Raw genomic sequence first — 5,872 nt, 5'->3', positions numbered from 1 at the left:
GTCCCTATAATACTAGTGATTACCCCATTACTATTGTAGTTATACCCCTTATTTATATTGTTGTGCCCCTATTACCCCCATATTGTTATTTCTGTGCCCCATAGAATCCCTCTATTGTTATTTTTTTGGCTTTATATTATTATTGTTAGGTCGGCTGGATTTATTCTGACTCCTTAGACTCCTATATATAGAAAGGAGGTTTTGTCATTTGTATCATCCAAGAATTGTTCATTTATGTAATGTAAAGGAGGTTGCCCCCTCGAAGCGGCTGAATTCTAAGGCGTTGATCTATCTTTTCTAGAGCTGGTTTCATAACACATATCCCTTGAGGAGATTGGAAAGAAAGACTCATGGTATCCACAAGCATATCCTTGAGCAACCCATGTAGTATATCTCCACCATCGAAGCAGGTGTTCCACTCCAAAGAAAACTTTCTTTGACTTGCTTTTACTAAAAAATGACCCATACAACACCATTGGGCTACCACATTTAGAGAAAATGTGGTTAGACTATTTATATATATTCACTAGTGTCTTTAGTATTGGGCATTGGCTTCATTAAACTCCTTGTTAAAGTGCAAATAGATTTTGAAAATAATGATGTGTATCCCTTAATCTTAATATTTGAATTCAGGGAGAAGTCCAAGGACTTCGTCGAAAAGAAAAAAAAAAAGGTGTTATGAAGCAACCTACATTGGAAAACAGTGAGAAATGTAGGAAGATTAATGTTAATCCTACCCATTACCTCACCTCCATGTCAACTTCTGATGGAGCAAGACCCATCTCCACCATGCGCATGATACTTATGTTCTTTATGCATCAAGAAGGAAAGTTATTGCTACTCATCAAGAAAATATTTGAATGATACATGAAAGACATCTAAATAATGGGAATTGTGTTCAATACATTGCATGCATATATATATATATATATTTGGCATGGTTCTAAAAGTAAGGTGAGTATTCATGGCTACTGAAATAAGTTTCTTGACAAGGGTTAAAAAAATTTCAGGAGGAAAAAATCAACAGACTTTTGTATTATGTAAGATTGTTTCCATATATCAGTATTACATTCTATATTGCACCACTCTCTAGAAATACCAAAAATATACAAGATAGTCCATGTATCCCATGTAGCACCTATCATAAATACATTCCACACAGTTAATATCATATCCAATTAGATCTTCTTCATGCCAATTATGCCAGAACTGGAATATAAATTGCTAAAATTACCTCATACTAAATAAAAGTGTTGATGCATAGTGTATTTTTCTAGTCCCAAGATAACATTCATTGTCGTAGGTGCAGTACATAATCTCGCGAAGATGATATTTGTGGCCTACTTTTGATCATGCATAAGTAGTCCCATTCTACTCCCAAAAAATATGAGTAAATGACAACCCACCAAACAGTCCAACCATGTTCCTAATCCTTTGCATCTAATGGGAAAGCATAGGCATATCAAAGGAAATCTTGTGTGCAACCCATTCAATAATCATTTTAGAGCCCCCAAATACATCCATCACCTCAATGGATAACCACTTGGCGCATTGCAAAACACCCCATAGAGCAATGATCTTCACCCTAATATTTGTGCGCACCCCACTGTTCCAGCAAAAATGAAAGTACTGACCAAGTTTTAATACAATATAAGGACCACTGCCACATATATTCCTATTTGTAGCCCTGTCAAAAAACCCCACCGAATATTTGCTCCATATGTCCACCAATTTGATGCATCTCTTCGATCCCTTGCTAACCATAGGACCAATCTCGTTGAAGTATGAACATACCTTAACATTAGTTTGCTTAATGTCCATGGATAGCTTTCAAAAATGCATTCATTCTTACATCTCCAAATTCCCCACATAATATAGAAAGGGAGGGTATGGTATTTTTTGTATCCCATCATGCAGTCTTGTATACATCCATCCACAAAGTTGTGTTCCAATCAACATAAATCTTTAATATGCTCAACATTGTAATCCAAATGGAAACCACAATTGGACAAATAAGCAACATATGTGTCATGTCCTTAAGAGTATCCCTGCATAAAAGGCACCTATCAGGTCCACAGAAACCCCTGTGACATAAGTTTTCCCACGTTAATATTTTGCTCCTCCTTGCCAACCATCCAAAACATTTAAGCTTGAGAGGGAGTTTCCAAGCCCAGATTTTTCTATACCACTCCATTCAACAGAATCTTGTTGAACATGTGTGATAAACGTATATGCCTCCTTAATGGATATCAACCCCAATTCCATCTTTCCATCTCATGTGTAAATATCCTCCTTATCTCTAATAATGATAACCGCCATAGAAAGGTTATGAATGTACCTATCCCAACACTCTGCCAATTCCTTGAAAAGACCCAAATTTGAAGAGCATAACCAGGATGGATATTGGAATAATGGATCTTGTTCCACTTGTATATGATTTAAGTAGTATATACCCAAGTTATGGATATGTTTGATAAGTAAGTATGCAATGTATGATCACTCGAGAATCCTCAAATGGGATTCATCCTAATCTACACCTAGGAGCTTGATTCAATCTCCCATCTTAAGTTCCCAATCAACTAGTGCTTAATTTTCATCAATTTGTTCCATATGTAATAAATCGCATAGGGAATTCGTGCCCTAGCCTTTATCCATTCAATCATTGTCATTTTTCTTTGATATTTCTCCTTAATATTGTTTTTCCAAATGTCATTGTTGCATAAATTGAGTCATAGGATCTTCACCCCCGGAGCCCAATTAAACTTCTCAATATGAAAAATACCTCATCCACCATCCTATTTGTTCCCGGAGATATCACCAAGTCTAGCTAGACCCGACCCATATAAAATTTGAAATTATAGAATTAATTCGCTTAATGATGTTGTGATGTAATGAATATATGTGCATCCAATAAACATCGACGATTTTTAATATAAACTTAACCAAAATGAACCTGCCACCAAGAGTCAACCACTTGAGAGACCAATTTATTAATCTTCATTCAAAATTTTCAATCAGTCAAAATTTTCAATCAGCCAATTCCAATCTTTTATACCATAATTGTTTGGTTTAAGATGAAAACCTAGGTGTTTGAATCCCAAATCCATTAGGACAACCTCAACACCAAATTTACCAGCAATATCCACAATATTGTTCGGCTCCATTGAAGCATCAATCAATATAGATTTTGTGTGGCTCATGTAAAGACCATAGGCTTGGTCAAAATTTAAGGTGTTTTGTTGTAATTTTTTCCATTCCCCAACAGATTCATTCCCTATAAATAAGAGATCATCCACAAATATTAAATGTCTGATGGAAATGTTCTAAGTGATCCTCCCCCTTGAGAAACATCCCCTGTGATGAGCCTTGTACATCATTATGCTCATCCCATTAATAACCAATGGGAATAAAAGAGGGTATAGGGAACATCCTTGCCATAAACCTCTAGAAACCTTGAAGAATCAAGAAGGCACCCCATTAATCAATGCTGCAAAATTTATAGAGGTGATACAAGCTATAATCCATTCAACAGTCTCCATTGTGAGCCCAATCTTATGAAGGATCAATTGCATGAAACACCAATCTACATAATCATAAGCTTTTATGAGGTCTAATTTTAATAATAAAGCATTTTTCTTTTTCACCTTAATAAGTGCATACATTCTTGTGCAATCACCATCTCATCCTGTATTTGATGGTTTTTTAGGAACCCAATTTTCTCTCGAGAAATGAATTTTGATAGAATATCCCTCAGTCACATAACAATAATCTTCAAAATCATTTTGTATACAATATTACACAGGGATATTGCCCTCTAATCCATAAAGGATTTTGTCAATGATACTTTTGAAATCAAGGCAATAAAAGTAGAGTTTATAGCACCAAATATCTGACAGGTTATCCTCTATTCTTCAACAAGTTGTAGTGGGTCTTCACCTTTTCAGATCCATAAAATGAAGGAAAAGTTCCACTAGCCACCCATCCATCCCAACACTTTGTACTTGGCAAAATATTTTAACATTGGTTTCGATTCATCAATTTTGATCGACCTCCCAATGTTTACATTTTCCTCCTCATCAAACATTCTTGGATAAACCTGGATGACCTCCAATTGATTATTGATGTCCACCCTTTCCCTAGCTCGATATAGGTTCCCAAAGAACCAAATCGCCTCTTTATGGAGTTCCTGAAATGAGGAAATATGACGATCTGCTTCCCCATCCAATTACTAAATGATATTTTCACTTCTTTGTTGAAAATGGCAACAAGAAATGCTAAAAATAGAAGTGCTAAAAATAGCACTACTATAAATAGAAGTTCAGGTACCAGTGTTGGATTGAGCAACAAGGAATGAAAAATGGAAGTGCTAAAAATAGCATTGCTATTTTTAGCAGTTCGGGATGGATTCCAATTTTAGTCAGTCCCTGGACTAAAATTGAGAAGTAAAATTCGAATTTGATCTTAGCAGCTGTTTGTAAAATAATTAATTAATTTACCATGAGTTAATTAGTTGTGGAAAATCAAACATGAAGTCTATATGAGGACATGTAATAGTTTCTCCATTGATTGAGGAATTTATCCATCAGTTAAAGAGATAAGGATGAGTTGTAATTAGTTGGCTCAGTTAACTGAGTCAAGTCCAGTTAGATTAATTCAAACAGTTTGTTGAATTAATGTGAGTTCAGTTAGTTAATGCATGCTTGCATATAACTGCTACACTTCAGATAACTGAATATTCTCTCATGAATAACTCATGCATGTCAGTTCAGACAGAGACCCAGTTGAGATCAAAGGAGGGACAATGTACTATCAGTTGGATGGATTTTTCCTATAAAGGAAGTTCATCCATGGAGAAGGATTCATCTCCTTCAGGATTGTGTAGTTAGATCAGAGGTTAGTGAGTGTGTGAAGAGGCCAATTCACACAAGTGGTTGCACTGCTCAAGGAAAACTGCCCAAGCAAATAGGAGGCTTGGAAGGCAGAGGAGAAGGTTTGAGAGAGGTCTTTGACTGTCTATGAGTAGCAGAAGGATTGCAGAGAGAGCAGGATAGCTTGTGAGCTGATTCTTTTTGTAATCTGGACTATTTTCCACTTGTATGATAATACAGAGATTGGGGTTTTAGATTGAGGCTTTCCCCAAGTTATTTCTTCTGTGTTATGTGTGATTGATTTCTTCTTATCAGTTATATGTGTTCAATTGATCTTGCTCAATTCGATTAAGTTTCCGCATAATTGTTTGTAGAAGTAGATCAAGTATTTTGCTTTAGTATATTGCATTATCAGGTGATCTACAGTGGGAATTTCTACATTCTTCTCTAAGAGGAAAATTTGTGAAAAAAAAATTATGATTTTATTGCCCTCAGTGACCCAAATGGCTCAGATTTTATTCCTCCATTCCACTTCTTATTGATTAAGTATATGTCTCTTTCTCCCCTCTAGATCTAAATCCATTTGTTTCTAGTTATCAGAGAAGAAACCTGAATTCGAAGGGTCATTCATCTCCGTAAGCTTTTGGTCAATCTTGGATAATTATTTGATGTTCCTTTTCTTTTTGTCACTAATCCATTGACAAACCTTCATTTTAATTTCAGAGAGTTTCCTGCAGACTCTACACAAATGAGATGCCTTATCATCGAACACAACCTATAACCAGAAATCCCACACCATGTGCAAAAATTCAGAGTCCTTTAACCAAGTATGGTTAAATTTAGTTGGATATCCTTTGAGATCAGAGTCTCCACACCATTGTAGGATAATACGTGAATGATCAGACAACATCACCAATGTGACCCATGAACACATTGACCCCAAACACTCCATCACTTTTTTATTTGCCAAAGATCTAGCAAGCCTCTTGGAAATCCCATTTGAT

The sequence above is a fragment of the Pinus tabuliformis genome, chromosome 1_1, assembly GCF_031772625.1.
Source record: "Pinus tabuliformis cultivar Carrire ecotype Pingquan chromosome 1_1, CPIR1, whole genome shotgun sequence".
In the NCBI taxonomy this organism is placed as follows: domain Eukaryota; kingdom Viridiplantae; phylum Streptophyta; class Pinopsida; order Pinales; family Pinaceae; genus Pinus; species Pinus tabuliformis.
Note: the sequence above shows the minus strand (reverse complement) of the source record.